Raw genomic sequence first — 25,561 nt, forward strand, 5'->3', positions numbered from 1 at the left:
CTCATTTTGGCTCTTCGAAGCGATTAACATATCATCAACATACAAGAGTAGATAAATGAAAGATCCGTCATGCAGCTTCTGCAAATATACACAATTGTCATATTTGCTTCTTGTGTACTTCTGCCTTCTCATAAAGCTATCAAATCGCTTGTACCACTGCCTCGGGGATTGCTTCAATCCATATAGCGATTTGTTCAGCTTACAAACCCAATTTCTACCACCAGCATCTGTGTATCCTTCGGGCTGAGTCATATAGATCTCCTCTTCTAACTCACCATGCAAGAAAGCTGTCTTAACATCAAGTTGAGCTAGCTCCAAATTCAACTGTGCTACCAAGGCCAACAAAATTCTAATGGAGGAATGCTTCACAACAGGGGAAAATACATCATTGTAGTCAATTCCCTCCTTCTGAGCGTAGCCTTTAGCTACCAATCTTGCCTTGTAGCGAATATCCTTCTTGCTAGGAGATCCATCTTTCTTTGCGAATACCCACTTGCATCCGATTGCCCTTTTACCTTTCGGTAATTGCGCCAACTCCCAAGTATTGTTCTTCCGGAGAGACTGCATTTCTTCATCCATGGCACTTTTCCATTTATCACTTTCTAAGCTTTGCATTGCTTCTTGATAAGTGATAGGAATATCATCAACAACAGGAAGGGCGTAGGCCACCATATCAGTAAATCGAGCAGGTTTACGAATTTCTCTCCGTGGCCTTGCAACTGTAACTGGTTCTGGTGTACTTAGTGGTTCTTGGGTCAGAACCTCTTTAACCTCTAATTCCTCCATTGTGGCTGGAGAATTAGACTTATTAACTGGACAAATCCCCATCTGCTCAAACTCCACCTGTTTTGGAGTATACTCCACCTGCTGTGGAGTATTGCTCGTCTGAATATCTTTATCTGCTACCTTTTTCAATGTGGCAGATTCATCAAAGGTAACATCTCTGCTACAGATCATTTTCTTTGTGCTTAAGCACCAAAGACGAAATCCCTTCACTCCAGAAGTGATTTCCATAAAGAGAGCTTTCTTTGCCATCGGATCTAACTTTGACTCCTTCACATGGTAATATGTAGTGGTTCCAAACACATGTAAGGAATCATAATCTGTAGCCGGTTTTCCAGACCATACCTCCATAGGAGTTTTTCTTTCTAATGCAGATGATGGCAAACGATTAACAAGATGGCCAGCGTATGTCACAGCCTCAGCCCAAAATTGCTTGCCCAACCCAGCATTGGACAACATACATCGAACTTTCTCCAGCAATGTTCGATTCATACGCTCTGCCAATCCATTCTACTTTGGTGTATCCCTAACTGTGAAGTGTCGAACAATACCATACTCTTGGCACACATCGAAGAACGGATCACTTTTATATTCCCCTCCATTGTCCTCCTAAGCCGCTTGATTTTCTTGCCAGTCTGGTTTTCGATCATAGTTTTCCATTTAAGAAAAACTCTAAGCACTTCATCCTTAGTTCTCATGGTATACACCCAAACTCTTCTGGAAAAGTCATCAACAAAAGTAACAAAGTAGTGTTTTCCTCCCAATGAAGGTGTCTTGGAAGGCCCCCACACATCTGAGTGAACATATTCTAAAATACCTTTTGTATTATGGATAGCAGTACCGAATTTCACTCTCTTTTGCTTTCCCAGAACACAATGCTCGCAAAATTTTAATTTGCAAGCCTTTGCACCTTTCAACAATCCTTGCTTTGCCAGAATTTGCAAGGATTTTTCGCTGGCATGTCCCAACTTCATATGCCACAACTGTATTGAGTCCAATTCTTTGTTGCCGGAAGCTGCAGCGACTGCTCCAATAACTATACTACCTTGGTAGTAATACAAGTTATTTTTCCTGATGCCCTTCAATATCACAAGTGCGCCAGATGTCACTTTCAAAATCCCATCTCTCATAGTAACAACTGAACCATTGGATTCCAAGGCTCCCAATGAGATGAGATTTTTCTTCAAACTGGGCATGTACCGAACATCAGTCAGAACTCTGGTAGATCCATCTTGATTCTTTAATTAGATTGAACCTATCCCAACAGTTTTACAAGCATTGTCATTGCCCATATAAACAACTCCTCCATTTAGTTCTACTAAATCAGAGAACCACTCCCGGTTAGGGGACATATGATAGGTACAACCCGAATCCAATATCCACTCATCTGAATGGAACGACGATGATGATGCAACCAGTGATAGTTCAGAGTCACTAGTATCATGCTTTGCAACACAAACATCTACAGCAGCTTTTCCCTTATTCTTCAACTTTGGACAATTTTTCTTCCAGTGGCCTTTCTCATGACAAAAAGCACATTCATCTTTCCCGAGTTTGGACTTTGACTTTGATCTCCCCTTTTGAGTTTTCTTCCGAGTGTATGAACGACATCGGACTACTAAAGCTTCTGTATCTCTGATTGAGTTTTTCTGTTTGTCCTTCTTTCTCTGTTCATAACTGTATAAGGCCGTACAGACTTCGCTCAGAGATATATCACTCCTGCCATGAAGTAGAGTAGTTTCTAGGAACTCAAACTCCTCAGGAAGTGACCCCAACAGCATCAAAGCCAAATCTTCATCTTTGAATGTCTCATCCATATTCAGCAAATCAGTGACTAACTGATTAAATTTGGTGATGTGATCATTCATTGTGGTACTTGGGACGTATGTGAAGTGAAATAGTCTTTTCTTCAAGTGGAGCTTATTTTGACTGTTTTTCTTCAAAAAATTTTCTTCAAGTGCCACCCTCAACTTATTTGCAGAAGTCTCCTTTGAAAAAGCATACCTCTGCTCTCGAGAAAGGCATGATCGAATTGTGCCACATGCCAACCGATTGATCGCCTTCCAATCTTTCTCCTGTACATCATCTGGTTTCTCTTCATCAATGGCAATGTCTAGACCCTGCTGAAAAAGGGCATCTAGAACCTCACTTTGCCACATACCAAAATGGCCCGTGCCATCAAAGATCTCCACGGCCAATCTTGCATTTGCAATTGTCGGTCTTGTCCACATGGACGATGTTGAAGCTCCTACACCGACCGTTTTCTCCATAATCTTTCAATATACCTAAGGAAATCTTTTCTGATGTGGAAGATCAGTTTAAACTGCAACCACAGAGCATACTACGATTAACCTTCGGCTCTTGATACCACTTGTTGTTCCAATAGGGTCGAAAGCGTATAAATTATTGTACTAAAAAATCACACAAAGTTCAATTACCAGGGAAGAGAGGTGGATCACATGGATCTCTTAAATACCAAGTCTTTCCTTAGTCAGAATATCCCTTCTATAGTAATTTAATAGCACAATTAAATACTACTATTATACCCTCAAATATTGAAAGAAAAATAGGACAAGAAAGAACACATGAGTTTTAACGAGGTTCGGTAAATTATACCTACGTCCTCGGGCACTAACACCAGATGATAACTTTACTATCTTCAAAATATTACAAACAAATAGAATTCCTTGAGAATTCTCAAATGGGAGAAGAGAGAAAACTAAGAGAGAAAGATTGGTTGGGATGAATTGAAATGAGAAATGAGAAGGCCTATTTATAGTTGAGGTTTAAAGACCAAACAATAAATAGCCCATTATCTCAAGGACCAAAAAAAAATTATCCCTTGCCACTTTTCCAAAGTTGGTGGTTGTCATTATTGATTGTCTCCCATTAATGTTAATGGCAACCATTATTAATTGTCTTCCATTAATGTTAACATTGATGACATAATTGTCACAGGCAGTCACCAACGTAGTATAGATGATTTTATTCTTGCTCTTGATGATAAGTTCTCCTTGAAAGATTTAGGAGCTCTTAACTATTTTCTGGGCATTGAAGTGCTCCCTACTTCTTCTAATGGGTTGTTCTTGAATCAATGGAAATACATTCTAAATCTGTTGAAGAAAGCTAAAATGGACTGTGCGAAGGGATCTCCTACGCCCATGACTACTTCAACACGATTGTCTCAACATGAAGGGAGTGCCATTGATAATGAGTCTGATTATAGGAGCATTGTAGGTGCTCTTCAGTATGTCTCCATAACTCGGGCAGACATCACATATGCTGTGAATAGAGTGTGCCAGTTCATGCATCGACCACTTGATCAGCACTTTAAAGCAGTCAAGAGGATTCTTCGATATCTTCAAAATACTGTGGAGTATGGCCTGCATTTTACAACTTCTGCCAACTTAGATCTTGTGGGTTTTTCTGATTCAAACTAGGCAACTGATATAGATGATAGGAGGTCTACTTCAGGTTTCTGTGTTTTTTTAGTGGCAATTCGGTCGCCTGGGGGTCAAAGAAACAACAGGTGATCTCCCGATCAACTGCAGAGGCTGAGTATAGGGGTCTTGCTAATGCAGTGACTGAAGTTGTGTGGCTAGAATCTCTCTTATCTGAGTTGCATGTTGTTCCAGTCAAGAAAGTTGTTGTGTGGTATGACAGCTCTGGGCGGTTGCTGTCTCTGGCAATCGAGTGCTGCACTCAAAGTTCAAGCACGTAGAATTGGATTTGTTCTTCGTGAGGAAAAAGGTGGCTGCTGGTAATTTGAGTGTGGGGCATGTTCTAGCACAAGATCAGATAGCAGACATCTTCACAAAACCCCTGTCTGCTCCCATGTTTACAAGTTTTAGGTCCAGACTCAAAGTTGTTTCTAAACACGAACCATCAGCGGAAGTCAAGTAGTTAGAGGCATATTGAGCTGTATAATAATAGTTAAAGTAGTTAACTATTGTGTTTAGTTGTTAGCAGGTTGTTGGCAGTAGTTAGCAGTTACACGTGTTGGTTAGTCTTGACTTGTAAAACTCCTTAAATACTGGAAGCTGATAGTTCAGCAAATCATCTTTTTGTGAATAATAATTCGTTCATTCTTTCATGTGTGTAAGTTTCTATTATAACGTCTCAAAAATTCCAAATTCGAGAATATGTACAATATTTTTTTAGTAAAGAAAATAGCAACAACGAGATAAAAGGACACCCTAGTTCAAAGCAGACAAACTAGAATCCATCATAAACAGCTTCCTAACAGACAGTGGGATATTCCAATAGATAAAATTGCAATAAAATATGTACAATATTTTGCATCTCGTGAAAAATATTATCCGTATAAATTAAGAGAATTAAATTAGGCATAGGAAAAAAAATCGTTACATTATAGAAAAACACAAATTGAAAATCGGGTATAGACTAGTTTGGGATTGGAAAAAATTATGAAGGGCTTAAAGTGAGGATGGACTAAATTGAAGTTGATGTAAAAGACAGAGAATTTAAGGAAAAAAATACTTTTTAATTCAGGGATATTATAAATTTAGAAAGGTGGTGAACGGTGGGGAAAATGGTGAACTTAAAAAAACTACTGTACCCTTAAGCTTAAAACATAGAAGCAGATATTTTTAAGGGCACTATAGTCATTTGAATATTGAATGAATAAAAGATATGATATTATGAGATAATTTTTTGGTTCCTTGGATTAATGTTTTCCAATTCAATCCTAGCCATTAATATCTTTTAAGGAATTAAAAGGAAAAAGAAAAATAAAGAAAAGAAGTTGTCTTCATTCTTCATCTTGGCCGTATGGGTTTTTGGAGAAAGAACACTCCATCTGTTTTGCTATTTCTTTTTCTTCCATTATTCCACCAAATTCTCACCTCTCTACACAAATTCACCCACAAAAGCTTCTTTTACCAAGATTGTTTACATGATTTGGTGGCTATTTTGAAGAGAAAGAAGTTGAGAAAAGAAAAGAGAGCAAAGGAAAAGAGAAGTTGGAAGCTTAAAGAAAGAAGCGGAGAAAAGGAATTGAAGCTAGTGTAGCTTAATTTTGGTATGTGCTCACATTATTTTAATTTCCTTGCATTTATTATTATTATTATTATTATTTTACTAGAACATGAAAAAAAGATTTAATTAATAAAAAGAACGATTTGTGTTAATATAATATATTATATATATTCTTGAAAGATGAAAGTTTTAAAATATTGTTATATGATTTTTGTGAAGGCTGGTGATTTTTAAAACATTGATTTATATGAATTGATTATTTGAATGCATTTTGAGGCATTTTGAAAATATGCTACACAAATGATTGGTGGAATTTGGAATTATAAATGTGTACCTGTTATTCAAATGAATAAATTTGTTAGTTAGTCCTGTTGCGCATAGTACTGGTTGAGTATGGTCTTCTACACCGACCAGTTAACCCTACTGTGGAGAGTGTCGTGTGTAGGTGGAGAGTTTATTAAGGGCTATTGAACAATGATATTTGTATAAATTCTTGAAATTTATTTCTTGAATGAGAAACATGTGATATAAGCTTGAGCTGAATCGGTTATTGTTATATATATATTCACGATTAAGAAATTTTTCAAGAGAATTATGGGTTTGGGTTTATCTAGTATTTTATTTTCTTAAATTTTTGTTATATTAATTTGAAAGTTTTATAATGTGATTTATGAATTATTCTCTTATATATATTTGATATTTCCTTTATATTTGGATGTTGTAAAATAGCTTAACGCCTTCGATTTTTCTTTCCATGTGTAGGTAGTAGATAGGAGCGGTGAAGATAATATTACTGTATTTGCGCAAGTCGGAGTCACATACATCGGCACAGGTGGATATTCAAGTCACTCTTATTTTTATCTTGTATATATATTTTGGGCGTTTTGGCATGAATATAAGTTTTAGTTAGTTAAATGAATGTATAACGTTATGAACTTAATGTATAATATTAGTTGATAAAATCATGAGAATATCTTAGAAGCTTTATAACTAAAATTGGTATTATTAGACTTCGATATGATATGGAATATTTTGGTATTTCATATGGTAATTGAGTTGTGAAATTGAGATGCCAAGAACATTGAGGAGTATTTGTGTATACGTGATAAATATAAGGGTATGTTTGGTTGGTTGTAATAGAATAGGGCCGTAATTGAATAGTGCTGTAGTAGAATAGAGTTGTAATCAGTAATTTAATTGTTTGGTTGAATGGAATGGAATAGAGCTGTAATAGAATTCTTGTGTTTGGTTGAATGGAATAGATGTTGTAATAGTATAAAGAAAAAGACTTAAATGACCAAAGTACCCTTAGCAGAATTTTTTTTAGATAGATGATTATTAATATTGTTATTAAATTTTAATAAAATTATTGTTAAATATATTTTATTAAAAAATAATAAATAATTTAACCATATTTTAACATTATTATTAAATATAATTTAATAAAATAATATATAATTTAATAATGTTTTTAATATAATTATTATTATATGAATTAAAAAATCATAATATATAATACTATAAAAATAATATATAATCTACTTTATTATTTTTAAACTGCAATACATATTTAATGTGTTAAAATATCATTAGTGAAACAAATAATTTAATTATTTTACAATAAAAAATAAAATATTAGAAGTAATAAATAACTTGAGAATTATATTTCACATCCAAACATAATATTCATATATTAACAAAAGTTACATGATTTCATTAGTTTATATGTCATAATTCATATGTTATAAAATTTTATAACATAAAAAAGTTACAACATTGTAATGGCATTCTATCATTATATCATATCATTATATCATCCAAATATTACAAACACAAAAGTTGCCAAAATATCAACACAACCATGATTTTTAAAGGTCGGCAAGAAATCTTCTGACCCATTCTAATCACATAGAAGAAGGTAAATTAAAGAAAATGAGCATTTGCGTTGGATGATCTGAAATTTTGCTCAATGCGCGATAACGCTCATCCTCAATTAAACCTTCTACTTCACATAATGTTGGATATAATTTTAGAGCACTTTCTTGAATGGTCATTTCTGATTTTTGTTGAATTAGCACTTCGGAGGCAATACTCCTACTAATTTCAAGACCAACGGTTTGTATGTTTTCTGCCAATAAAGTGGCAGCATCAGTAAATGAAGTAGAAGAATCACTTGCATCAGAAATATTTTTTTCTTCTTTGAAAATGTGGAATCACCTTGGTTTCTAGGTGGTTACAGTTGTGTAGCTGAAAGATCCATGTCATCTAAAGAAACATTAGCTTCGCATCCATGGAAATTGTTTCTTTTTTCATGAGTATTTGTAGTAGCTACATCCTCAACATCTATTTCTTCAATAATATCAGCGGCTGTTTAAGCATCTTTCTCAATGGCTCAATCTTTTGCGTAGATGGCAGTAAATTGGTCTTAATAAAGGAAACTACGATGTTTGAATTGACCGGCTTATTTATGACTCTATAAAAATGAAGAATTCATATTAGATATAAGTTTGGTCAAAATAAGATAATAAAGACTTGAAATAATTCTTACATTTATATATGAGTTTCACACCGCATCTTCAGCAAAAACAAGCTGACTATGCTCATCCCAACCAGAGCCGCTATTGTTTTTTCCACTAAGCATGTCATAAACGATTGACCAATCCCTTTTCAATGTCCTAATTCTCGATTTAAGATTAGGTTTAGCCTTCAACATGGCATAAGGTAAAACTTTTTCTAACATTTTTTCCAACTCATTTAAATAACCGGCTTTGAATCTCGTATCTGTATTAAAGGTTCCAACATTGTGCAAGCCAACCATACAAGCAACCAATGCAGCATCTTCTTCTGGAATCCATTTCCTTTTGGTTCCTCGAGAATTTTGGGAAGAAACACTTGATTGTGAAAAACCTGACATAACTATCTTAAGAAAAAAATGCAAATTAAAATTAAGTTCAATATTATGAATCAAAAGGTCAACACTTTATAAAATTATAACACATGATGAATCAAAAGAAAATAAATTATAATTCAACAAGTCTAGTACAATACAAAAAAATAATTCAAACACCACCAAAGTTTCATAAACTAGATACATGAAATAACATAAACAAATTAACGTTTACTATTTTTACCCTAAACCTAACTAATTTCTAGATGCTTGCCATTCATCGAACATTTGGTTGGCTAGTTCCATCTTCCAAGTAGCCCATGCATCCGGTGGATGAATATTTACGATATTCAGTTCATTGTCATATATCACATTACTAGGTAATCCTTCTCCCAACTTCGCTTCAATAGGATCAAGACTCATATAGGTTCTAATAAAATTATAGAGTAAACAACATGCAATAATGATTCTATTGTGCACCCTCACAAGATAGAATGATAGACTCTTAAGTATTCCTTATCTAAGTTTTAATAACCCAAAGCATCTTTCAATAACATTACGCACTGAAGCATGTTTCATATTGAAAAATTCTTCTGGAGTACTTGGCTGGTAACCCTGACACCACTCATTCAAATGATATCTTTGTCCTCTAAAAGACGCAAGAAATCCCTCACAATTTGTGTATCCAGGATCAACTAGATAATAACAACCTATAAAAAAACTATTTATCATGGTTAATTTCTCAAAAAAGTTTGATATTAAAAATTAATTCAAATTCCTTTAATTTTGCACTTTACCATGAGGAACTTTTAGTCAATGTCTCCTATTAATGGCATCTCGAAGAACCCATCCATCAGCAACAGAACCTTCCCAACCAGGAAGAACATAAACAAAATGCATATCAGGTGTACAAACACCTAGCATATTTGTTGCTATGTCACATTTTGGCATTTGATATCTAGGTTTATCAACTGTTGGAACCCTAATCTTGATGTGAGTTCCATCTAAAGCATCTAAGCAATTCTACATCACATGTATAAAACCTCGAGTAAGGATACTATATTTGAATCTAAATCAACTAAATCATGTACGAGCTATATATAGAACTCACTCCAATACGTTGAACCATTTCCACCTTGGGTCTGTAGAATTAGGAGTAATTGGCTCTGCCTTTTTAAATAACACATATTGTAAACTTATGGCGGCATTTAAAATATTTTGAAATGATCTGCTAACGGTTTCCCTGGACCTATTAAAATGATGCTTGATAATTCGATTTTTAAGGTGATGAGAAATGATATGTAAAAACATTGCCACTTGCTCATCAACAAGCATGTTCCTTGACGACTTCAATCCCCCTAAAGTTTGTAACATTTCACATAGTTTAAAAAAGGTAATTCTATTCATCCTAACTTGTTCAATACAAGTCTCGTCACTAGCATATACAAATCTTTTCAAATAATCTCGTTTTGCATAAAAATCTAAAATATAAGATCTAATCCTTGGTCTATAAGCATGTAGGCTATGGATGACACCCTATGTAACTAAGAACCAACTCGCAACTGTACACATTTGCAACCATATTGTCAATGTAAGACCAATTCTTTTACGCCTTTCACTTTGTAGTATTAAAGGCAGACGAGTCATTACTGCAAGATATTAAAGTGTTACATATATTCAAATCATATAAAAGGGTCTCATTTCTCCAATACTAATTTCAATAAAAGTAAAACAAAATCAAAGATTTTAATTGCCAAAGAACTTACAGTGATTCAGTGAATGCAAGATGCTTAACTGTGGGTGGAGGAAGCAATCAAACAAGCCAAAGAAGAAGAGGAAGCAATAACACACTGTCAAAGAAAAATGAACAATACATATTAAGAATCTTTACAAAGCACAAAATAGAAATTACAACTATCTTTACAAGCAAAAAACTTGAAATTCATTTCTTTATCAATCACCCAAAAAAGAAAAAAAAGAAAGAAAAGAAAAGAATGTGTTTTTGTGGATTTGATTAATTGATGACTGATGTTTAATAATAATAAGTTTTAAAAAATACCCATTTAATACATCTACATCCAAATTACATAGTTTCCAGTTCTACAAAAATATACATATATTATATGAAATTTTTTAAAAATTCGATCTTTAATTTACCTTTTAAAAAGTTTATATTCATCCTCACATTATAATTAACTAATGTTTTATTTGAATTAATAACTGTGAATAGAAAAATATATATTATTTTGTTTGAATAGTGTGTTATATATATTAAAAATTATGTATTTTTAAAATATTCTATTATTATTATTATTTAAATAAAATCTAAAACTCCATATACATTACATTCTTACCATAACATGATTTTTTATAGCATTTTACTTTATTTTGTTTTGTTTTGTTTGCTGAGATAATTTTTATATTTGAATAAAAGAAGTTCAACTCTCCTATTAAAAGTAACGAGTTCACATGCAGTTTTGGTATTATTATTATTAATTTTAAAAATTTAGTTTAAAAATATACTAAATTAAATACACTATATTAACAATTGTAGATAATTTTTTTTGAAATAAAATATGTTTGTAGGGTTAATTATAATTTTTAATCAAACAATATAAGTACTATAAAACAATGTTTAAAGACCAAAAGTAAATATAACATAAATTAAATATATCGAAAATAAAAATAACTTTAAAATATATTAAAAGATTAAAATAGTTTTAAATGAAACATATCGAAAATTAAATATAACCAAAATGTTCTTGTTTAAAGTAAAAAAAATCAAATCTGAATTGTAAATGTAGTTTAACATGTATATATTGTCTTTCCTGTATTACTAGAAAAGAGTAATGGTATATTCATTCCAATGGAGATATTTGTTTATGTCCCTTTTCCTTGTTCATTTTTTCGTTGTTGTTGACTTGGCATTTGATAGCCTACGAGGGTGTGCTGCTCTTTACCTTGGCAGCCTCCTTTTCCATTACCAAATTTCATCTTTCCAAAGTTGAACACATAACCAACTTACAACAAAGACATTGGGAGGGTATTGTTACCTTAGCACACTCTTGAGTGATATTTTTCCCCTTCTTGTTGCTACCTTCAACCACTCCTTTAGCTAAAACACACAAACCATTCCATTATTTCAAGAGGATACACATTTAACACATAATGGTTCCAAGTAAAAAATTCAAATAAAAATAAACTTAACAAAAATCCAAAGGCAAAATAAATGGAAAACTTGAAACCAATAAAACTAAAAATAACACATAATATTACATAAGGTTGAACAATTAAAGCATACTCATCTAGCATATGACTAAACTAAAATGACTCAAGCAAGTAGTGCAAACACACAACAAGGATAAAACATGGAAAAAAAATTTTTTGGGAATGGTTTAAGGTATATCACACTATAAATGCAAGTTTAGTAAGATTACATAGTCAAAAAAATGAACAACAATAGTATTAAACAATAGCAACCCTTAATGTCTGTTCATTTCCTTTGGATTACTCTTATTCAATGCCATGTTCGACAAACCATCTAAATGCTAACATAGACTTTTGAAATCTGACAAAACATGTCCTTTAATAGAAGAAATTTATGTTACTGCATCAGTTCTATCTACAAGTTTATTTTGTCTTAGAAGTTCATGTTCGCATTTAAACTGTTCTATGTGAACGCACTTTATCAATTTTACTTGTTTGCACCAACATTTTTGTATAAGGATTAAATTATTTAGTTATATCATCATTCAAATACATGAAAATTTTGATTGATCTTTTAAATTTTATATTGATGTTAAAGTGTATATAATTTCTATTACATCAATAAGAAATTAGATTGGATCTAGAAATTCAAATATTTTTACTTTAATATCAAAATCAAAGGGGTTTATGAGTAAAAATCATTTAACTACAAAAATAATTTGAATGTTTATTTAAATAAAAGGTAAAATAGTTTAAGGATTTTTATAAGTGCATTAGTCAAAATGAATCTAGATTTTGATTTTTCATATTTTTCTACATGCTAATGAGAAAAAGGCTTGCATAGATGGCTAGACTAGAATGAGAAACACAATGTTACAAGTTCCATCAAGCAGTTAAATACCCATTTTCCCTCAATTTTATGAGTAACCAAACAAGGAAGAATAAGAAACACAATGTTACAAGTTCAAAACCACAATAATTCAATAAATCATGATAAGATACAACATGTACTACTCACAACTGAACATGGCATCGAGAAATAGTTAAAAAAAAGTTGTCAGAAGAGAAACACTAACACTATCAGCTTTTGAAGAAATCAAATAGATGAAACCTGGAAAATGAGAATAGAAATGGATAAAGAACTAATCATTCCAAGAAAATGTCCTTAGCAACCATGTAAATGCTAGATAAAATCTTCAGCTTTTGAATAAATCAAAATAGATGAAAACCAGTGGAAAAATAAGGGTAATGAACGATTGCTTGCAACTAGACCTGTCCATGGGCCGGGCCCGGAAAAAAATTTCGGCCCGCCTCCTAGGCTCGGGCTTGGCCCGGCCCGAAATATGGGCCTGAAATTTTGCCCGGGCCCGGACCGGGAAAAATATCATAAGCCCGAGCCCGGCCCGGCTCATTTTTTAATAAACATTAAAAAATTATTTTAAAAATAAAAAAAATAAAAAAATTTTAAAAGTATTTTAAAATAAAAAAATAAAAATAAAAAATATTTATTATATTCGGGCCGGGCCGGGCCGGGCCCGGGCCAAAAAAGTGGTGCTCGAGGCCCAGACCGTTTTGTAAACGGGCCTCATTTTTTTGCCCTAGCCCATATTTCGGGCCTATATTTTTACCCAAACTCTCCCATATTTCGGGCGGGCCGTCGGGCCGGGCCGAGCCGCCCGGCCCATGGACAGGTCTACTTGCAACTCAATACAAAAATCTTACGATGGACTGGTGATCAAGTTATAATGTCTCTGTCTAATCAACTATCAACATTATGAAGGATACCCTTAATTTAAATTGCATAAAACAGATGAAGATAGGTATAAAATATGATCTTGCTTTCATTAGTTTTTAAGGAGAATTACTATACAACCTTAGAAAATAGAAACTCAATTATCTGTTGCCTTCAAAATGTAGGGACAAACTAATAACAAAGAAAACCAGTAGAAAGTTACAACTACAAACTTAAATATTAAATATTCGAGATCCATTGTGCCAATTTGATATTAAAAAAAATTGAAACTTTTATAAATGAACGAAGCATACTAGATCAAATTAGATTTAAATTAAATAGAATATCATTGAATCACTATACAAATACAATAAATATTTAATATTCTAGTTAGTATTGCAAACAAGAAGACAAAAAATCAGAAAAAAATCACTATCAAAATTCAAGAATCACTATCAAAACACCATGAAAGGGACATTAAAGTTCAGCAATATAAAACCAGTTTTAATCTTTAAAACTAAAAAGAAACCTATTATTTCTACTAATTTAACAAAAAAAATTAGAAAAAAGGAAAATAAAAATGGGAGAAAAGTTACCTGAGAGAGGACTGCTCATATCGAACCACTATCCGATTGTTTCTCTTCTCAAGTTTCCACCTCAATCAAAAGCAAGAGAAGGCCTTGTTGAAGGCATTTGGAGTTAGAAAAATGATTCTGAGATTGGAGGCCTTGTTAGGGTTTGTTAAAGGGAGATAGGATTGGTGAGGATAGAAGCATAAAAAAGAGGGAGATAAAGTTGGGAGGAAATGGGAAGAAGCATGAGATAAGAGGAAAATGCTTCAGACGTGAGAAAGAAATGATGGTAAAATTGAAAGTTTGACCTAATTTTTTACCTACCCATTCCCTGAATCATTATTCTGTGGGAAAACCACTGAATGGGAAACAACACTTTTGCCTTGAATAATTCCGTACGGAATAGGGCTGTAATAGCTCATTATAGCCAACCAAACAATGTCTTAGTGATGGGCCCACTAAATTGAGCTGTAATGTATTAGTATTACATCCAACCAAACATGCCCCAAGTGTTTGGGATTAGTTTTCTTGGAAGAGGTTTAGTGTAACTGTAGGGGAAATTTTGGCAAAACTTTACAAAAATTAAAGTGCATGATTAATTTTGAATAATAGTCGTAGATGCTCTTTAGCATCGAATATGACATTCTCTACTTGGATCTTAATTATTTACATATAGAGTGTTGCATTTAGTGGTATCAAAGAATAAATTATGATTTTAGTTGATAAAAATGTGATGCAACTTTAATTCGAATGTGTTTAATTGTTGAATATAGACTAAAAGATGTTGATCGAATTTCGAGGAGCAGTGGATCAGGAGGTCAAGTGTCATGCATCGACGGTTGCAAATTAGCTAAAACCTGAGTAACAACTATCTGAGGTTCTTGCTAGAATGACCGAGCTAGGAGGGCCAGGGCATGAGGCATTTCTCTAGGCCACAACCAAAATGATCCAAAAGCTTATTGGAGCCATTCTGCAAACTCAGACATTTTCAATTAGCCATCGATCTCTTTTGGAGAAGATTCAAAAATATAGAGCCCAAGAATTCTGAGGGAAGAAAGGAGATGATCTTTCTACTGCCGAATATTGGTTGGAGAACACGCAAGGAGTTTTGCAACAATTGTGCTATAAACCGAAAGAAAAGCTAGAATGTGCAGTTTTCTTACTTAAAGGGGAAGCTTATCAATGGTAGAATACCGTGAATCATGTTGTACAACCTACACAGTTAACTTGGGACTTCTTTCTAGCAGAGTTTCAAAAGAAGTATATCAGTGAGTTGTATCTGGAAGAAAAGAAGAGAGAGTTCTTGTATTTAGAGCAAAATGACATGACATTAGTAGAGTATGAGCCAGAATTTGTTAGGCTTAGCCGCTATGTGGAAGAACTCGTAGTTACTGAGGTAGACATGTGTAATAGATTTGAGAGAGGCCTCAGAGATGGCATAAGACTACATCTGCTGGCTTTGGAAATACAAGATTTTTCCACCCTTGTTGAGAGAGCTCTAAAAGTGGAGCAAGTAATAAATGAAGAGCAGAGAAAAAAAAGGTAAGAAGCAGACAAAGCTAGGTCTAGGGCAAGTTAACTTCGTACAATTTCCATTTGTTAAGAGAGTTAGAGGATCTAAAGATTCGAGTTAATCTACACCTACCCATACTAAAAAACAAGGATAAAGGCAAAAACCTAGTTCTACCATTAAGCTTGGGTAGCAGACAACTTTCGCTCCAAGTACTAGTGGTTCAAGGAGTTCATTGTCATGAAATTGTGATCGGTGTGATAAGAGACATCAGGGAGAATGTTGGAAGGTCCAATGAGCTTGTTTTAGATGTAGCTTAAAAGAACATTTCTTCAGAAATTATTCTGAGATAATAAATTCTACCTTTGAAAATTCTAAAAGGCTTACTCCCATAGTATAGAGAGGCAGGGGGCCAGGTAACAATGGTAATATAGGGGGTAGTGAGAGAGTTGTTAAAGAGACTATAGATGAATCTAATTTAAGAGCACCAGTTCGTGGTAATGCTATTATCGCATGATAGGAACATGATACGGTTGACATCATCACTGGTATTTTTTCTTTATTTGATTCTCCTGTATATGCATTGGTAGACCTTGGTTCTACTCATTTCTACATTTGTACTGCACTTAAAAAAGAGAAAGAGTTACCTGTAGAATTAATAGAGTTTGATGTCTTAGGCCCCGTTCTCCTTTGCTTTTTAGATGGACTTTTGCCAAAAAAAAGTCTTTTTCTCTTCAAAGCAACGAAGAACGACCTCCATTCCAGAATAATTTTCACCATCTAAAAAGTCCTTTTTAGCAGATGAAGAAGTTAAAAATTTTAACTTTTTTTCAGCCAAAAGTGCTTTTGGCTGATAATTTCCATTTTTAACCTGTCTTCTCCCCAAATGTTCTTTCCTCTGGTTCTTTGCCTGAGATATCAAGTTATTTACCTTTATTTTTTTTCCTCTGGTTCTTTGTTTCTCTTCCGTCGGTAAGTTTCTTTTCTTCTTCTTCTCTTTAATTAGCAGGGCAGCTTAAAACGCCGAAGCTTATTCTTTTTTCCATTCGTTCGTTCGTTTGCTCGCTCGTTCGCTCGCTCATTCATTCATTTTGTTTTTCTATTACAGGTGAATAGTGATTTACATCACAAACCTATTGCTCGCTTGTTCTAAATTTGACAAGTTTAAGGGAAGAAATAAGAAAGCTGCTCCATACTTCTCGTAAAAACTTCGTTATGGTAATCTTGTTGGTTTCGTGTAAAATTTGGTTTATGTTTTGATTGAAATTGGATATGACTTTTGATTTTTTATTTGAATTAATGAAGCACTGATAAATCTTGCTGGTGTTATTATATGAAAAATAAAGTCAACATAAATATTGAAGGACCTTTGAACATGTTTTGCCCGATTTAGGTGTGGTTTGCATGGTATTTGAAGAAATTTCTAAGTTCTAATTGTTTGGTGTTGGTGATTTCGCTATCTAATTTCCTAAGTGTTTTTGGAGTTCCATTTTCTTTTTGTAATGTTTTTTTCTTTACATTCCATTTTTCATTCCACATGTTTGATAAATTAACAAAAGAAAAAGATCATTTCCTATACCACTGAAGTTTTTAAAACTTATTTTTCAACTCTATTTTTCTATTACAGAAATGGGATTTCTTTCTATTACAGAAATGGGATTTCTGTCAAAAAGAAAATTACCCATTTTTTTTGTTTCTCTGGAGGTTAGCAAGTAACATAACTTTGATAGTTTATGTGATGAAAAATCCCGTTAGAGTATTTAGGATTATGCTAAAGGTCTTATGTTTTTCAAAAGTATATATATAAACCGGGTCTTTTACCTGTTGGACAGGTTTTTGACCAATTCAACTTTTGCACGATTCTTACATGACTTTTGCACGGTTTTGTTCGGGAACAGCATAACAAGGCTAGCATCCTTCTCAGTCTACGGATGAACTCCAAAATACGAGTTGCAGGAAAGTGTATCTAGTTCAATCTTGTCGATGTCTCCTCCTGGAATAATCCTTCTCTTGGACAGTATCCATGATGCTAGAACAGTAATAACCAAACCAATACCAGAACATATTCCAAGTACAAGCCCAATGATAAGTTTTGTGTTTAAGCGTTTTGGCAGAGTGGGAGAATGAGTAGCTCCTGGTGCATTGGGGCAAATGCGCTGCACAATTGAACCACATAGACCTGGGTTCCCTTCAAAACTGGAGCTGGTAAAAGTATCAAACTGACCTCCCGATGGTATTGGTCCCTGAAGATTGTTATATGCCACACTGAATGAAGACAAAAAGTACAGACCTCTTAATGATTCAGGAATTTGGCCAGAAAGCCGATTGCCAAACAGATCCAACTTTTCCAAGTTTGTGAGATTTGATAATTGTTCTGGAATACTACCAGAAAAGTTATTATGGCTGAGATCTAACACATGAAGAAATCGCAATTGGCCAATCGCCTTAGAGATGTTGCCATTGAGGTTGTTGTTTCTCAGATAAATAGCCGGTGGAAGGCTGGAGAGTTGGTTATACAGCTGCTGACTGGTGGCATTATTAGGCATAACAAACACTGAGAGCTCCAGGTAACTTCTATCTACTTGATTATTAGACTCTTGCGTTGCCAGTGCCCACAGGCTTGTCAGTTCCTTGGGGAACTTTCCTGATATTATGTTAGCAGACAAGTCTATGTAAAAAATGTTTGGCATGCTTCCCAACCAACTAGGAATTAAACCACTGATTCTATTTTGGAACAGGTCTAGCACCTCTAGATTCTTCAGCTTAGCTAGCTATTTGGGGACTTGACCAGTGAAGTTGCAACCTCCTAGGGCTAAAATCTGAAGATTTTGAAAGCCTTCTCCTATTATATTTTCATCATTGGGTATTGCTTCATTCATGAAGTTCTTAGTGAGGATGAGAGTAGTAAGGTTCTTGACTTCCTTCAAAATCCTTATTACAACGGTAATATTGGTTAGTTTATTAGTAGAAATTGAAAGGAATGATAAAGATCGCAGAACAAGTATGGCCAGTTATATCTGTCCCTCTAGTTGGTTACTAGCCAATCTTACAGCAGTTAATGACTTGCAAGAATAAAAACTTAAAGGCAAGGTACCTGTAAAGTTATTGTTGCCAAGATCAAGAGTGTTAAGGCGTTGTTGTTAGTACAAAACTCCGGTAAGGAAAAAACTCGAACACACGATCGGAACTCGAAAAGAAAAAGAAGAAATAGGACAGGCTCCAAGGCGTGTATCAAGCCACTATCTTTAAGGTTATATTCGCCCCCACTTATCTTCAGTGTGCAAACGAGTTCCAAGCAAATTAACCTCGAGGATACAATGAAGCCAATGACTATTTGCGTTTTGCACTGACGAGAATAGTCCACTATGCACTGAGTAATGTATAACAAAAACTCAATTTCTACAAAGGATTTCTGCAGCAATACTTTATAGAATAATCTAATAATATTAGAAAATAAAGGAAGAGAAGAAATAATATTAGAATTTGTTGATATGATTTCCAAATGAAATCCTATTCCTATTTATAGGAATTTTCATGTCTCTTCATAGAGACATCTTTCAATAGGTGTCTTTATGAATAAATAAATAATAATAATTATTCATTTAATTTTGTAACTATTCAAATAATATTTTTTGAATAGTTATAATTTTTTTTAAAAAATCAAATGATATAACTTTTGACCAATGACCAAAAGTTTTATCTTTTGATTAATTACACCCATTCATTTATAGTTATTGGGATACTATAAATATTTGAAAATATTCCAATAATCTCCCCCCATTTTCAAAATATTTAGATTTTGATATTCTTGGAAATCAATTTGCATAAATAAAGGTGTCTTACGGTTGAACCTTCACTTAGTGAAAACATGTTAAAGTTAATCGAAATTGTATGGTAGACTAAGCTTTGAACCAACTATTCCATTTGATTAACTGAACACATCTCACACAATGATTTCAACATCAGTCAATGCATAGTATCTAGGGACACTATTATAGCCATGTGTCTATGTCCTCTTTTCATGAGTGCTGTCAGAGCCAAGCCCTTAAGCTCCTAGAAGCGGCCACACTTCCACTCATATAGGTAGATCCCATCAAAAGTGTTCCCGTAATTATAACACTCTAACATATTTATGTTATGGGTCCATTAAGAGTACATTACTCATCCTTCCCTTATCATTACGGGTACCTAGCACTTTAATCTTAGGATGGATTTATTTATAGTGCTAACAGTCACATACTAATGATGTACTTTGTCTCATTGAACTCAAGACTTGACGTTATACCAAGCGTTGAGTCGAGTTTCCATCATGGGTGACTCTAATTAATAGGCTTGAGTCCCATCCCTTTTGAGGTCCTTTTTACTGCATCTCTAGCAAGACTTTTTGTTAAAGGATCTGCCAAATTTTTACTTGACCTCACATAATTAATAGTGATCACTCCATCAGATATTAATTGTCGGACATAACTATGTCTTAATCTAATGTGTCTAGACTTTCCATTATATACTTGGCTATATGCCTTTGCTAGAGTAGCCTCACTATCACAACGGATAGAAATAGGTGAAATTGGCTTAAGCCATAAAGGTACATCATAAAGCAAATTTCTTAACCATTCTGCTTCTTTAGATGCAGCGGCTAATGCAATAAATTCTGCTGCCATGGTGGAATCAGTAATACATGTTTGTTTCTTGGAACCCCAAGAAATGACTCCTCCACCAAGAATGAAGATCCACCCACTAGTAGATGCATGATCTTCCAAACTTGTAATCCAACTAGCATCCGAATACCCTTCTAAAACTGGAGGATATCCATTATAACACAATCCATAGTTAATAGTTTTCTTTAAGTACCTAAGTACTCTATTTAAAGCTTGCCAATGCAAACTACTTGGATTACTTGTGTATCTACTCAATTTTCCAATAGCATATGCAATATCTGGTCTTGTACAAGTCATTATGTACATAAGACAACCAATTAGACTTGCATATTTCAATTGATCAATTTTCCTACCAGCATTAGATACTAATTTTAATTGAGGATCCATGGGTGTAGATGCTGGTATACAGTTGAAAAGATCAAACTTTTTAAGCACATTTTCAATGTAATGTGATTGTGATAAAGCTATAGTGCTTTCATCTCGGGTTATTTTAATCCCAAGAATAACATCTGCTACACCCATATCCTTTATAGCAAAGTTGTTTGACAAGAATTTCTTTGTGTTTTCTATTTGTTCCAAATCCGTGCCAAAAATGAGCATGTCATCTACATATAAGCAAATTATAACACCCTTTCCATTATCAAATTTACTATATATGCACTTATCAGATTCATTTATTTTATAGCCATTAGCTAAAACAACCTTGTCAAACTTTTGGTGCCATTGTTTTGGTGCTTGTTTAAGCCCATATAAAGATTTAACAAGCTTACATACCTTATGCTCTTGTCCTGGAACAACAAATCCTTCCGGTTGCTCCATGTACACTTCCTCTTCCAATTCACCATTTAAAAATGCAATTTTAACATCCATTTGGTGAACAACCAAATTATATATAGAGGTAAGTGATATTAATAGTCTAATTGTAGCAATTCTTGCTACTGGAGCATAGGTATCAAAGTAATCAATACCTTGTCTTTGTGTAAAACCTTTTGCTACCAACCTTGCTTTAAATTTATCAATGGTTCCATCGACCTTCATTTTCTTTTTGAAGATCCATTTACAACCTATTGGTTTGGAACCTGGTGGAAGATCAACTAAGATCCAAGTTTGATTTCCCATTATTGAATCCATTTCATCATTTATTGCTTCTTTCCAAAAAGCAGAGTCTTGAGATTTCACTGCTTCTTCAAATGTAATAGGATCAGATTCGGTATTATAACAATAAGGTATCTTATTGCATATACTTTCACATTTTCCTTTTACAAGAAACATAATGAAATCTGGTCCAAAATCTTTGACCTTTTTAATCCTCTTACTTCTTCTTAATTCTTGACAAGATTCATCATTATTATCAATTTGTTTCAATGGAATCTCATTCTCATTTGAAGAATGAATCAATTGTTGTGGTTGTAATTGTCTTGATATAGAATTAAATCTATTTTCATCAAAAATAGCATCTCTTGATTCAATAACCGTATTAATTGAAATTGAATCATTTGGTTCAATTACTATGAACCTATATGCCTTGCTATTATGTGCATAACCTATAAATATGCATTCAATTCCTCTTTCACTTAACTTTTTACGTTTAGGTGTTGGAACTTTTACAATAGCTCTACAACCCCAAACCTTTAAATAATTAAGGTTTGGTTTCCTTTTCTTCCATTGTTCATAGGGGGTTATTTTAGTTTCCTTATTAGGAACTCTATTAAATATATGACAAGCTGTTAGAACAGCTTCTCCCCAAAAACCCTATCCAAGACCTGAATATGATAACATTGAATTTACCATTTCAATCAAGACTCTATTTTTCCTTTCAGCTACACCATTTTGTTGTGGTGTGTAAGGGGCTGAAACTTGATGGACAATTCTAGTGAGTTCAAAATAACTTGGATTATAGTATTCTCCACCTCTATCCGATCTTAAGCACTTGATAAATGATTCACACTGAAGTTTAACTTCAGATTTATAAACTTTAAATTTATCAAGCGCTTCATCTTTTGAATGCAATAAATATACATAACAATATCTAGAACAATCATCAATAAAAGTAACAAAATATTTTTTTCCACCTAATGTAGGAGTATTATGCAAGTCACATAAATCACTATGTATCAAATCAAGCAATTTTGTTTTCCTTTTAACCTTAGGGAAAGGATTTCTTGTAATTTTAGTCAACATACAAGTATTGCATTTTTCAATATTATTATTAAAAACTGGAATTAAATCTAATTTATACATGTCATTCAATTTTCTATAATTCAAATGACCTAATCTATAATGCCACAAACAAAATGATTCAACCATATAAGCAGAAATAGTATTTTTATTCTTATTAATAATATTAAGTTTGAACATGCTTTCATACATATACCATTTTCCCACAAAAATTCCTCCCTTAGACAAAATAAACTTATCTGCCTCAAAAACAAGTTTGAAACCAAACTTATTCAACAGACTTCCAGACACTAAATTTTTCCTAACTTTTGGTACATAATATACATCATTTAAGGTTAAAACCTTTCCAGAAGTGAATTGTAGTTCAACAGACCCTTTGCCTTTAATTGTTGCGGTGGAAGAATTTCCCATGTACAAGACATTGTCATTTTCACATTGTGTGAACTTTGTGAACATGCTTTTGTCTTTGCACACATGTTTGGTTGCTCCGGTATCAATCCACCATGTATTATCATCTTGTGCCATATTAATTTCAGATATCATTGCAACGAACTTTTCGTTATTATCAGCCTTAGAAGATGATTTCTTCTTTAAAAATCGACATTCATTCTTGAAATGCCCCGGCTTTCCACAATGATAGCATGAGCCCTTTTGTTTCTTTTTGAACTTAGGTGCTCTATCAGTCTGATTGAACTTTCTCTTGAATGGTTTAGTAGTCTGTACTTCCTCCGTAACATGTACTTTGGCATTTTCAGAATTTAGGTTCTGATCTTGTTTTCGATACTCTTCTTCAATACGAAGATGATTTGCCAAAGCCTCAAGAGATATTTCCTCTTTCTTATGTTTTAGACTTCTTTTAAAGTCTTTCCAAGATGGAGGAAGTTTGTCTATTATGGAGGATACCACAATCATTTCATCCATTTTCATATCATATTGCTTAAATTGATTCAGCATCTTTTCAATATCACGAAATTGTTCCATAACAGAACGACCATCAACCATTTGATAATTATTGAAACGACTGACAAGAAATTTCTTACTTGTAACATCTTCGGTCATGTATCTTGCCTCCAATTTATCCCATAATTCTTTAGCGGTGACGTCGCTTTGGTAGGTGTCGAACAAACCATCAGATAAACCATTCAATATGTGGCCCATGCACATGTAATCAGCATTGTCCCATTTTTGTCTTTCTCGGGTTGCAGCAACAGATTCATTTTCATTCTCTTCAGGTCTTGGAGTATCCAAAACATAAGCAATCTTCAAAGTTGATAACAAAAAGTGCATCTTTTTCTGCCATCGTCGAAAATTGCCACCATCAAAACGATCAAGTTTAACAAAGTTGGAAGCCAACTCCCTTAGTGTTCCACTTTCATGTGTTGTGGTAGTCATCATGAAATATAACCTTAAAATTGTTAATACAAAACTCCGGTAAGGAAAAAACTCGAACACACGATCGGAACTCGAAAAGAAAAAGAAGAAATAGGACAGGCTCCAAGGCGTGTATCAAGCCACTATCTTTAAGGTTATATTCGCCCCCACTTATCTTCAGTGTGCAAACGAGTTCCAAGCAAATTAACCTCGAGGATACAATGAAGCCAATGACTATTTGCGTTTTGCACTGACGAGAATAGTCCACTATGCACTGAGTAATGTATAACAAAAACTCAATTTCTACAAAGGATTTCTGCAGCAATACTTTATAGAATAATCTAATAATATTAGAAAATGAAGGAAGAGAAGAAATAATATTAGAATTTGTTGATATGATTTCCAAATGAAATCCTATTCCTATTTATAGGAATTTTCATGTCTCTTCATAGAGACATCTTTCAATAGGTGTCTTTATGAATAAATAAATAATAATAATTATTCATTTAATTTTGTAACTATTCAAATAATATTTTTTGAATAGTTATAATTCTTTTTTAAAAAATCAAATGATATAACTTTTGACCAATGACCAAAAGTTTTATCTTTTGATTAATTACACCCATTCATTTATAGTTATTGGGATACTATAAATATTTGAAAATATTCCAACAGTTGTAGGGTGGAGAAATTGAAGGTTGAGAGGTCTCCTTCTAGATGGTTAACCCGCAAGTTCAAAGTGACAAGATTGGTGCAGCTCATGAGAGATGGTGGCAGATAACTAGTGAAGTTGTTGATGTGAAGCAGCAGCTGTTCCAACTTAGAAAGCTGGCTTATGTCCTTCGGGATGGGGCCTTCAAATTCATTGGAAAAAAGCTCAAGGATGGTGAGCTTGTCGAGTTGGACAATGGTTGTTAAAGAAGGCATAATAAGGGACAGGTCAAATATTCTGCAACTCATATAGTTTTGTCTCTGTTTTTTAGGATTTTCATGCTAAATAACTAGAAAGCATACGTTTTTTTAACTATTATTGTTATTATTCAGTATGAATATGAACAAGCTGCAAGCTTGTATTGGTACACAAGTAAAGCTTAAATTACATAGTGATTAGTATCGTATGTAAGGTCCATTCAAGGAAGTGTGTAAGCTGCAAAGTGCGAACAAGTAGTCATAATTAATAACAAGTTTTAGAAACTAAAAGATTAGATGAATAATGTAGCAATGAAATTATAACTGACCTCCACACTTGTATCTGATCGGACGGTTGGCTATGTTGCATCGTTTAGGGATTGTTATGGCGATTTCTGGCTTGATTCCGGACGATTTAAGCAGTGTTGGAGAGCATAATGGCACTGAGGTAGCTTGGAATTAACAAGAGATGCTATAGCTTCTAGTTTAATGAATTCACTTTAAATTGTAAATACTATTGTAAAATTTTTAGTATTTATATTTGGTATATAAATATTATCCCTTTTTAAAACTTTAATCCAAATATATGTAATATTTTAATTTGTTAAGTTTATGTTTTCTATGTTATGTTAATATCTAATATGATGTTAATATCTAATATGAGATATATTCAAATACATTTTAAAATAAAATAATACAAATGAGTTAAAAGTATTAATTAAAAATAAAAAATAATTTTTAAAATAATACAATTGT

General features: G+C 33.4%; 2 long non-coding RNA genes across 2 annotated transcripts; one reads left to right on the forward strand and one right to left on the reverse strand.

Annotated features, from left to right (window-relative positions):
* Positions 1-5,467: 5,467 nt before the first annotated feature.
* Positions 5,468-7,017, forward strand: LOC107908363 (uncharacterized). Its single transcript, XR_001686998.2, has 2 exons — positions 5,468-5,824; positions 6,544-7,017. It is a non-coding gene; the product is annotated as an uncharacterized lncRNA (long non-coding RNA).
* Positions 7,018-7,486: 469 nt separating this feature from the next.
* Positions 7,487-14,504, reverse strand: LOC121214607 (uncharacterized). Its single transcript, XR_005910188.1, has 4 exons — positions 14,204-14,504; positions 11,722-11,783; positions 10,435-10,518; positions 7,487-8,697 (listed from the first exon to the last, which is right to left on the reverse strand). It is a non-coding gene; the product is annotated as an uncharacterized lncRNA (long non-coding RNA).
* Positions 14,505-25,561: the final 11,057 nt, after the last annotated feature.

Source organism: Gossypium hirsutum, chromosome D02 (genome assembly GCF_007990345.1).
Source record: "Gossypium hirsutum isolate 1008001.06 chromosome D02, Gossypium_hirsutum_v2.1, whole genome shotgun sequence".
Lineage (NCBI taxonomy): Eukaryota > Viridiplantae > Streptophyta > Magnoliopsida > Malvales > Malvaceae > Gossypium > Gossypium hirsutum.